Source organism: Panthera leo, chromosome D1, assembly GCF_018350215.1.
Source record: "Panthera leo isolate Ple1 chromosome D1, P.leo_Ple1_pat1.1, whole genome shotgun sequence".
In the NCBI taxonomy this organism is placed as follows: Eukaryota; Metazoa; Chordata; class Mammalia; order Carnivora; family Felidae; genus Panthera; species Panthera leo.
The window spans coordinates 43,674,121-43,686,777 of record NC_056688.1 but is presented as its reverse complement, the minus strand read 5'-3'; the positions used below and the strand labels follow the sequence as shown (position 1 = coordinate 43,686,777).

The 12,657-nt window shown below is 33.5% G+C and overlaps 1 protein-coding gene across 2 annotated transcripts in view; it reads left to right on the top strand.

Annotated features, from left to right (window-relative positions):
* TYR (tyrosinase) overlaps positions 1-12,657 on the top strand; it is a 111,686-nt gene that overhangs the window by 18,797 nt on the left and 80,232 nt on the right. The window lies entirely within an intron of this gene.

Below are 12,657 nucleotides of genomic sequence, written 5' to 3'. Positions count from 1 at the left end.
AATCCTCACAACAGCCCTCTGATGTTTATTATTCACTGATTAAAGCATTATTTTAAGTAGTTATTCCAGTGAGTTTAGGAATCAATGTGTCTCCTTCCAGTTGAATGAACTGATTCAACTCATTTGGCTCAAAGGATAGCCTCTTTTCTCCTCACCTCAAGTTTGCAAGGAAAATAGGACCGTTCTAATAAATGTAGGAAATTCAGACAAGTATCCTGTGTATAACTTTCCAAGTGGGTTTGCTTTGAATGTGCTTCTTTAACCAGGATATAACATTACCTTTTAAAAAGCCTGAAATAAAATAAGGGACTGCTATATACATACGTTTTAAGAGATCCAAGGCAGAAGTCATGCTCAGGGAAGAGTTAATACTTGTGTACTAGGTTCACAAAAAACAAGTCAAGCATAATCCCTATATATGAAATGCCTGTTAAATTCTTTATCAGTGCCTTGTTTTCCAAAGCATTTTATCTGGCCATTAGAAACTCTCTAACCAGGATGCAGTGATCACTTATTAGAAACTGACTTTTTGAATATTAGGGGGCATTTTAAATTTTGTGGACATAGATTTCTTTAGGCTTAATGACATTGTTCAGACATTTGGGTAGTAGAAACTCATAGTTTTATTTTATTTTATTTTTTTCAGGAAACAAAACCTTAAAAACAGAATAATTTAGAGTTTGGGGATATTATTGCTTGATGCTCAGTAAACTTTTAGCAACAACTGTGATAATCTCAGAGATCTCTCTGTAAAAAAAAAAAAGAAAGAAAAGAAAAGAAAAGAAACGAAAAAAAAAATTAGCATTTTGGCCCCTATATATTTATATAGTTTTGAATGATTCTTCTGTTTCTACTCCCTCCAACTAGTTGTACTGGAATGCAAATTGTCCTTGTCAAATGTGAATATTGAGAAAGTAAAGTAATTTATTTAAGGCATGTGTCATCTTTGCTATGAATTAAGAGGTGCTGGTATTATGTACTGGCAAACGCCATTGGAAAGCTACAGTGGAGAAAGAGAGAGAAGAATTTCCCAGATTGGGGCAGGGCCCTATAAAGTAGATTGAGACACTGATTTTGAAAGAATATGGCAATACGTTTTAGTATCAGTTTTAATATTACTAGCATCTTCTTCCTTGTTTTAAAAGTGTATTTAATAATTACCTATTTAGGCTACTGTGAGAATGTACACACATCTAGCTTCTACTATATACATAGGAAATGTTTCCTTTTCCCTACTCCCATATTTGTAATCTTAAATAGTTATCCCAACTTCCCTTATAATTTAGCAAGGTTATTAGTCTTCATTAAATGTATTTATTCATAATAGAGAGATTTTATTTATTTTTTCATCATTTGGATTCACTGCTGGAGAAAATGGCTGTTTGCTAAAGGATAATCTTATTTTCCATTTAAGGTCCCAGAAGATCTTTAAGGAGCAAAATAATAATTCACCTTTTCTAGGTGTATTCTATTTTTATACCTTTATTTATCTAACAAATATGAGTTGAGAGACTTCAACATACCAAAGACAAAGTAACTATGTCTCACGTAGGACTGCTTTGCTATCTAAAATATTTTGGCTGCAGTATCTATTTACAACTCATACAAAATATGGAGAATTCCAATAAGATTTTGTTAATGTGGGTTATATTTATTTCTACTTACCATTTTTAAAACTAAGACTAAGAAATATTTGAAAACATTTATTTATTCATTAAAATAACAAAATTTTTTACTCATTACATTCATATAAGTAACATAATTAAATATATTTTATAAAAATAGAAAGTAACATGGCATTGCTTTATATTTTTGTGAAAAAAAGACATCTGGATTATATGTCTATTTCTATACTCAACAGTAGTATCACATGGAGTTTAGTTGTAAAATGAAGAAAACTCAGCCTCACACAGATATAAAATTAGAATAAGGAGAAGTATTTTTAAAAACATTTTCTGATAATTGCAGATCTATTTTTGTATACTAAAACTCAACAAGTGGTAATTTCTTAAAAGCTGAGTTGCGCTGTCAAATCGGAAACCATATAAATGAAGTTTTTGTACTTGTTACGTTACATTCTACTCAAATCTCTCTTACATCGTGAGTGGATTTTTCACCCTATTTATTTTGTAATATCAATCATAGGTCATTTTCAAAATATTGGTTCGCTGAGACCTGTAGATCTGTCAAATTTTCAAATATCTCATTACATAATATCAAAAAAATCACATTCATTAGTACCACCAATAATCTCATCAGAAATGTCTTAAAGTATTCAGAAGCTCTCGAGCTTATAGTGATGGAATCAAAATTTTCAAAATTCTATTTTTGCTTGAAAGCTCAAATTGTATCATTGGCAAAAAATATCAGAAGTTGTTTTCTTTTAAGTGACATACTTATTTAGTTCAATATCAAGAAAATGTCTGCCAAATGCTTAAGTCTGAATAACCATAGTTTGTTTCACAATTGTACATTCCAGTAGAAATGGATTCCCTAAAAAGCATGGTTATTTCAGTTCTCAACACAAACAATGGCACAAGTGCTTCTCCTCTTAGATAATTATCATACTTCAGACTGTAGCAGAAGTATGACATATGTATGTCCCATTCTGGCTTCTCTAGTTTACCAAAGACATAGCAGAACTTTGGTCACTGATTGGGAGGTACACTCCCAATCCTGCTTCTGTTATCTGGTCCAACACTAGTCACTCCACTCTGAGTGGGTATGTTAGAAGAAATCTTTGTGCAAAAACAATGGATTTTTTAGATGGCCAAAAATACAGAAGAATGACAGTCAATAAACAAAAAAAAGTACATAGACTTCCACTTATGGGAAAGTGGAGTAGATATACATTTCTCTATTCTTCTCTCTAAGTACAACTTAAATCTCTGTATATGTATATAAAACAGAATAATATGAATGGTGAAGATAAGGCAGACTAGCTAGAGACCCTGGGACCTCTTGACCATGTTACTGAGTCCCTTGTGCTTTCTTTTCACCTCATATATCCAAGATCTATTGCTGAAGAAGCCTGAAAATAGCAAGAGGTTTAGACAAAGACAAAAACAAACTAAAAAGCAACAAAAACTTGCTCTTTGTAGCCAAAAGTCAAGGAATAGGGCAGAAAACTTTTAGGCAATAATCAGTATACTCCATTTAAACAGCAAGAAAGAAAATTTAACAAAATGAAATAGAAAGAGAGAGAGGGAGAGGGAGAGAGAGGAAGAGAGAGAGAGAGAGAGAGAAGAAAGAAAGGCTGGTTGGGGCGACTAGACCTCCATCATTATCAGATTAGTACTGTGTCCCAATCTCCTGGCTGCATGGTGTCAGAGAAGTCTGAGTAAGAAGAATAAATCCCACTTGATAATGGTGAAAAATTATTTTAATGTACTGCTGAATTTGATTTGTTAGTATATTCTTTCAATGTACTGTTGAATTTGATTTTTTAGTATCTTGTTGAGAATTTTTTCATTCAGTTTCATCAGGGATATTGACCTGTAATTCTTGTTTTTAGTGGGGTCTTTGGCTTTGGAATCAAGGTAATGCTGGATTCATAGAATGGGTTTGAAAGCTTTCCTACCATTTCTATTTTTTGGAAAAGTTTGAGGAGAATGAGTATTAACTCTTTCTTAGAAGTCTGGTAGAATTTCCCTGGGAAGCCATCTGGCCCAGAACTCTTATCTGTTAGGAGATTTTTAGTAACAGATTCAATGTCTTTGTTGGTTGTGGGCCTGTTCAAATTTTCTATTTCTTCCTATTTGAGTTTTGGTAGTGTGTGGGTGTCTAGGAATTTGTCCATTTCCTCCAGATTGTCCGGTTTGTTGGCATATAATTTTTCATAGTATATTCTTATAATTGTTTGTATTTCTGTGGTGTTGGTGGGAATGCAAACTGATGCAACCGCTCTGGAAAAACATTATGGAGGTTCCTCAAAAATTAAAAATAGAACTACCCTATGACCCAGCATTGCACTACTAGAAATTTATCCAGAGGATACAAAAATGCTAATTTGAAGGGGTACATGCGCCCCAATGTTTATAGCAGCACTATCAATAGCCAAAGTATGGAAAGAACCCAAATGTCCATTGACTGATTAATGGATAAAGAAGATGTGCTGTGTGTGTGTGTGTGTGTGTGTATGTATATATATGCATATATATACATATATATATACATGTATACATATACACATATACATATATACATATGTGTATATATATACATATACACGTATACATGTATATATATATACATAATATATATATAATGGAATACTACTCAGTGATGAAAAAGAAATCTCGCCATTTGCAACAATGTGGATGTAATAGAGTGTATTATGCTAAGTGAGATAAGTCAGTTGGAGAAAGACAGATATCATATGATTTCATTCATATGTGGAATTTGAGAAACTTAACAGATGATAATAGGGGAAGGGAAGGAAAAATAAGTTAAAAACAGAGAGGGTAGCAAACCATAAGAGACTGTTAAATACAGAGAACAAACTGAGGGTTGCTGGATGGGAGGTGGGTGGGGGGATGGACTAAATGGGTGATGGGCATTAAACAGGTAACTTGTTGGGAGGAGTACTGGGTGTCATATGTAAGAGATGAATCACTGGGTTCTACTCCTAAAGCCAAGACTACACTGCATGTTAACTAACTTGAATTTAAATTAAAAAAAAAAAAAGAGAGAGATTTCCATCCCAACCACGAAGTGAGGAACCACTCCCCCTATCTTACGTGAAGGTGATGCAGAGAACCTGCATTTCCATACCCACCTGGCAGTAAAAAGGCGACTCTCCTTCTCTGTTGGACTGGTGTCAAAAGAGACCTATGGTGAGGCAGGGCCTCCACTACTACCCAGTGACATTGAGGCCATTTAATCTGTGTTATGAGTGGAGGCCAGGTGGGGAGCAGTAATGAGGCATTCCTACTTTTCAAAGCCAGAAAGTATAGAGGCTTCATGGAAAGCAGGTCAAATGGATAACCTGGACTTCTATCCCCACCTAGCAGTTACGAGGCAATATTTGTTTCCCTTTCCCTTGTTGGAGCTGAAGCAAAGAAAGCCAGTTAAAACAGAAGATTTAATAAGATAAGAGTCTCAAAACATAATACCCAAAATGTTTAGGTTTCAAACACAAATCGCTCATCACACCAAGAAACTTTCATGCTTGAATGAGAAAAGACCATTAGTAGATAGTTAACACTGAGATGACAGAGAGGAACATCATATAATGATAAATGAGTCATTCTACCAAGAAGACACAGCAATCTTAAATATGTATGCACCAAACAACGGAGCTCCAAAATATGTGAAGCAAAGTTGATAAAACTGAAAGGAAAAACATACAAATCCACAATTATATAGTTGGAGAATTTAATACCCCTTTTGTAAAAATTGATAAGGCTTGACAGAATACCTACAAGGATATAGAAGATCTCACATCATCATTAACCAAAAAGATCCAATTGACATTTATAGAACACTTCGCACAACAACAAAAGAATAAACATTCTTTTTGAGTGCCCAGAAAATATATACTAAGATGAACCACATCCTAGACCATAAAACAGACCTTGATAGATTTAAAAGAATTGAAATCATACAGATTATGTTCTTTTATGAAAATAGAATCAAACTAGAAATCAATCAATAACATAAATCTGACAGGAAAATATCATTTAAAAAAAAGGGAAAGAAAGAAAACAACAGCCCAACATCCCTCATGTGAGGCTAGTTTAATATGTAAGTGTCTTATATCTGGACTTTTACAAGGACAATATCTTGGCTATAATATTATGTTATAGGTTTTCAAGGTGATACCATTGGGGGAAATTGAATAAAGGGCACATGAAATTTCTCATTATTTTTTAACATTTTTATGTGAATCTACAGCTATCTCAAAATTAGAACTTAAAAAAATAAAAAAAATAATTATAACTTTAATTTTTAAACAAACAAAACCAAGATACAAACAAAAATGTTTACTTTTAAGTAGATGGATGAGGTAAAAGACCCTACTATTAACGGTCTTTGTTTGGTCAAGCATTTGACAATACTTTTGCACATTGGCTTTATTCATAAATCAAGAACCAAAATTTGTAGCACCATCCAAGATAATATTATAGTTATTGATACATGGGAAACAGCCTTAGGGCAAGCATAATATAAATTTTATTCTAAATGTTGCATTCAGCAAATAGCTATTATCATTTCTTTCCTGCCAGCTTGAGATAAATAGAATTATTGCCCAAGAGAATAAAGTAATTACCCAATAACTAGTATACAATTCACCTGAACCTATGGATTGTTCACAGAAATTTCCTTAAATATACATCATAGTTCTAGTAGGCCAAGAACTATTGCATCTCTAAAACATCTTTATTAATCTTAAGAACCACCCTTATTAGAAATCTTTGCCTTGTTTTCATTTATACAAACATCGTTAACATTTGCTTTTTATTTTATAATCATATTTTATGAAGGAATGAATTTCCATATAAATTCATATTAGCTACTGTTTATGTTTTAGTAAAGTAAGAACAGAAATATTTTATGAGGCAACGACCAAGTAAATGACTACCCTAGGTCACTGGTTAAGAAAGAGTCTTGCTCCTATTTTTAAATCTTCCATTTGTCAAATTCCTGGTCTGAAGAAAAATGTAAATTGTTACATGTCATAAGTTTTGGGAATTTTATATAAGTAGTCTAAACAATCTATGAAATAAGCAATCAATTTTTCCTTTAAAGAAATCTGTACAGAGTAGAATAAAAAGTTGATCATTAGACTAAATTATTTAGGAAATATAGATGGTACATACCCTTTTTAACACATCTTAGAATAAGAAATCTGAGAAATTCTACAATATAGAAAGCTTTTTTGATTTGTTTAACTAGAAAAATTTCCAACATATTTGACCATAGAATGCATTCATTCCTATCATCTTGTGTCTTTTATTTCTACAAATACTGTTTTAAAATCTTTTGGTTTATAAATTTCAAACACTTATCTGGAAAAACCTGATCTAAAATTAAAATGTTACATCTACAAATAACAAGGGTTAACTCTAGTCTCTATCTTTTTCAAGCCAGTCAATTTCATGCCAGAGACTATGAATAATTATATTTTTCTTCTTTGTTATTAAGTTTAAGAGGATCACAGTGATTATTTATACTCAAACTATTCAAAAAAATACAATAGGAGGGAAAACTTCCAAAATTCATTCTATGAGACCAGCATTATCCTGATATCAAAACCAGATGAAGAATCCACTAAGAAAGAAAACTACAGGCTATTCTTGATGGGCATGGATGAAAAAAATTCTCAATAAAATACTAGCAAACTGAATCCAACAGGACATTAAAAGAATCATTCACCACGATCAAGTGGGAATAATTGTGGGGATGCAAGTGTGATTCAATATTCACAAATCAATCAAACCTATACACCAGATTAAAAAAAGAAAGAATAAGAATCATATGACCATTTGAATAGATACAGAAAAAAGCATGTGACAAAGTACAACATCCATTCATAAAAACTCTCAACAAAATAGGTTTATAGGGAACACACCTCAATATAATAAAGGCCATCTATGAAAAACCCACAGCTAATATCATCCTCACTGGGAACAAACTGAGAGTTTTTCATCTATGGTCGGGAACAAGACAGGGATGTCCTCTCTCACCACTTCTGTTCAACACAGTACTGAAAGTCCTAGTCACAACCACACATCAGACAACAAAAAGACACAAAAGGCATACAAATCGACAAGGAAGTAGTAAAACTTTCACCGTTTGCAGATGACATGATACTCTATACATAAAACCCTAAAGACTCCACCAAAAACCTGCTAGAATTGATACACAAATTCAGTAAAGCCACAGGATACAAAATCAACATACAGAAATCTGTTGCATTTCTTTTTTTTCTAATCGTCTTAATGTTTGTTTATTTTTGAGAGAGACAGAGACAGACTGTGAGTGGGGGAGGGGCAGAGAGGGAGACACGGGATCCCAAGCAGACTCTAGGCTCTGAGCTGTCAGCATAGAGCCCGATGCAGGGCTCAAACTCACAAACTGTGAGACCATGACCTGAGTCCAAGTCAGAAGCTTAACCAACTGATCCATCCAGGCACCCCTGTTGCAGTTCTATACACCAATAATGAAGCTTCAGAAAGAGAAATTAAGGGGTGCCCGAATGGCTCAGTTGGTTAAGCCTCTGACTTCTGCTCAGGTAATGATCTCAAGGCTCCTGAGCTAGAGCCCCACATTGGGCTCTCTGCTGTCAGCACAGAGCCCTCTTTGGATCTTCTGTTTCCCCCTCTCTCTGCCCTTCCCCCCACTCATTCTCTCTCTCTCTCTCATTCTTTCTCTCTCTCTCTCTCAAAATAAACAAAAACAAAAGAAAGACAAATTAAAGAATCAATCCCATTTACAATTGGACCAAAAAACCATAAGATACCTAGGAATAAACCTAATCAAAGAAGCAAAAGACCTATGGTCTGAAAACTATTAAGCACTGATGAGAGAAATTTCAGGACAACACAAAAGAAATGGGAAGACATTCCACATTCATAGGTTGGAAGAACAAATATTGTTAAAAAGTCTATTCCTCCCCCAGACTTCAAGCTGTATTACAAAGCCGTAATCATCAAGACAGTATGGTACTAGCACAAAAATAGACACTCAGATCAATGGAAGAGAATAGACAACCCAGAAATGGACCCACAAACATATGGCCAACTAATCTTTGACAAAGCAGGAAAGAATATCCAATGGAATAAAGACAGTCTCTTCAGCAAATGGTGCTGGGAAAACTGGACAGTGACATGCAGAAAAATGAACCTGGACCACTTTCTTACACCATACACAAAAATAAACTCAAAATGGATGAAAGACCTAAATGTAATACAGGAAGTCATCAAAATCCTCAAGGAGAAAGCAAGCAAAACCTCTTTGACCTTGGCTACAGAAACTGCTTACTCAACACATCTCTGGAGGCAAGGGATACAAAAGCAAAAATGAACTATTGGTACCTCATTAAAATAAAAAGCTGCTGCAGAGCAAAGGAAACAATCAGCAAAACTAAAAGAAAACTGATGGAATGGCAAAAGATATTTGCAAACGATGTATCAGATAAAGTGTTAGTATCCAAAATCTATAAAGAACTTATCAAACTCAACACCCAAAAAATAAATAATCCAGTGAAGAAATGGGCAAAAGGCATGAATAGACACTTTTCCAAAGAAGACATCCAGATGGCCAATCGAACCATGAAAAAATGCTCAACATCACTCATCATCCAGGAAATACAAATCAAAATCATAATGAGATACCACCTCACACCTGTCAGAATGGCTAAATTAACAACTCAGGCAACAACAGATGTTGGCAAGGATGTGGAGAAAGAGGACCCCTTTTGCACTGCTGGTGAGAATGCAAATTGGTGCAGCCACTCTGGAAAACAGTATGGAAGTTCCTTAAAAAATTAAAAATAGAACTACCTTACAACCCAGAAAGTGCACTACTAGGTATTTATTCCAGGGGTACAGGTATGCTGTTTCAAAGGAACACATGCACCCCATGTTTATAGCAGCATTATCAACAATAGCCAAAGTATGGAAAGAGTCCAAATGTCCATCGATGGATGAATGGATAAAGATGTGATATATATATATATATATATATATATATATATATATATATATACATACATACAATGGAGTATACTTGGCAATCAAAAAGAATGAAATCTTGCCATTTGCAACTACGTGGATAGAACTAGAGGGTATTATGCTAAGCAAAATTAGTCAGAGAAAGACAAATATATGACTTCACTCATACGAGGACTGTAAGATACAAAACAGATGAACATTAGGGAAGGGAAGCAAAAATAATACAAAAACAGGGAGGGAGATGAAACATAAGAGACTCTAAAATATGGAGAACAAACAGAGGGTTTGGGAGGGGGTTGTGGGAGGGGGTATGGGCTAAATGGGTAAGGGACATTAAGGAATCTATCCCTGAAATCATTGTTGCACTAATGCTAACTAACTTGGATGTAAAGTAAAAAAATAAATAAAATAAAAATAAATAAAACATTAAAAAAAAGTCTATACTTCCCAAAGCAATCTACACATTTAATGTAATCCTTATCAAAATACCAGCAGCATTTTTCACAGAACTACAATAAACAATTGCAAATTTGTATAAAACCACAAAAGATCCCGAACAGCCAAAACAACCTAGAAAAAGAAAAGCAAAGTTGGAGGCATCAAAATTCCAGACTTCAAGTTATTTACAAAATTGTCGTAATCTAGATATTTTGGTACTGGCATAGAAATAGATACATAGATCATTGGAACAGGATAGAAATCCCGTAAATGGACGCACAACTGTATGGTCAAGTAATCTTCAACAAAGCAGGAAAGAATATCCAATGGTAAAAACAGTCTCTTCAACAAATGGTGTTGGGAAAACTGTATAGCAACATGCAAAAGAATGAAACTGGACCACTCTCTCATACCATACACAAAAACAAATTCAAAATAGATGCAAGACCTAAATGTGAGACAGAAAACCATCAAAAGAATACAGGCAATAACCTCTTTGACATTGACCATAGCAACCTCTTAACTAGATGTCTCCTGAGGCAAGGGAAACAAAAGCAATAATAAACTATTGGATTTCATTAAAATAGCAAGCTTTTGCACAGCGAAGGAAACAATCAGTAACACTAAAAGGCAGCCTCTGGAATGGGTGAACATATTTGCAAATGGTATATCTGAAAAATATTGGTTAGTATCCAAAATATATAGTTTATAAGAGTCAAAACCCAAAAATAAATAATCCAATTAAAAATAGGCAGAAGACATGAACATACATTTTTCCAAAGAAGACATCCAGATGACCAACAGACATGAAAAAGATGCTCAACATCAAGAATCATCAAAGAAATACAAATGAAAACTACAACAAGATATTACCTCACACCTGTCAGAATGGCCAAAATCAACACAAGAAAAAACGTGTTGGTGAGGGGAAGGGGAACCATCTTGCAATGTTGGTGGGAATTCAAACTTGTGCAGCCACTATAGAAAACAGCATAGAGGTTTCTCAGAAAGTTAAAAATAGAAATACCCTACAGTTCAAAAATTACACTATTAGGTATTTACCCAAAGAATACAAAAATACTAATTCAAAGGGATACATTCACCCCAATAGCAGCATCATCTACAATAGCCAAACTATGGAAACAGCCCAAGCATCCATCACCTAATAAATGAATAAAGATGGGGTGTGTATAAATATATATATATACACATATTATATATATATATAGTGGAATATACATATATACACATATTACACATACATATATATACATATATACATATACATATATACATATACATATATACATATACATATATACATATACATATATACATATACATATATATATACATATAATGCATGTATACATGTATTACATATACATACATATTACTCAGCCATAAAAAAGAATAAAATCTTGCCATTTGCAATGACATGAATGGAGCTAGAGAGTGTTATGCTAAGCAAAGTAAGTCAGTCAGAGAAAGACAAATACCATATGATCTCACTCATATGTGGAATTTAAGAAACAAAAAGTGAGCATGGTGGGGATGGAGAGAGAGAGAGGCAGACCAAGAAAACAGACTCTTAAATATAGAGAACAAACTGATAGTTATATGAGGGCAGGTGTTTGGGGGGATGGGTAGAAGAGATGATGGGAATTAAGGAGCACATTTGTTGTGATGAGCACCCAGTGTTGTATGGAAGTGTTGAATCACTAAATTGTACACCTGAAGCTAATATTACACTGTATGTTGACTAACTGGAATTTAAATAAAAAATTAAAAATAAAGAAAAAAAAACAAAGTGATTATTTATTGTTTTAGTTATAGATTTCAGTAGAAACTTATAGTAGAGTTTTAGCTGGATCCAAGGAAAAACATGTGAAATAGAAGCTTGTTTACAGTGCCAAGTAAGTGTGAAATAAAAACTATCAAGATCTAAAAAAATTCATTAAGGTTACTGTTCATACAACTCTGGTGACACCATCCAATTTTTATTGTATTGTGCTCTAGAGGATAAAATTATAAAATATAATATAAATTGTACTCCCTAGGGTTGTACATTTTTATTATGCTATAAATATATCCTCTCTTAAAAATTAAAATTAAGAAAAAACTAATAGTTAACATTTATTTAGAGGTTACTAAATGTTAGGTACTTTAGTAAACAATTTTTCTACCTTTTATGAACTTTGTCCTAAGAGGTAAGTTTTATTTATTATCCCCATTCTATAGATGAGAAAAAAGTATGTCAGAAAGGAAAGGTCATTTGCTTATAGCAACATAGATCATAAATGGCAGAGCTGGAATTCAAAATCAGTATGATTTCTGAGCTCATAATCTCAGTGGGAAATGTTTAGAAATTTGGTAATTATACTAATATCCTTGAAGAGACATCACTTGAACTCAAGGCATGAGATCCTGGGTAAACCATTTAAATTCACACTATATTTTTCATCTATCAAATAGAATATTTCTCACTGTCTGTCTGTGAATGTTCATATGAGTGTCAAATAAGATAATGTTTGTTAAATGT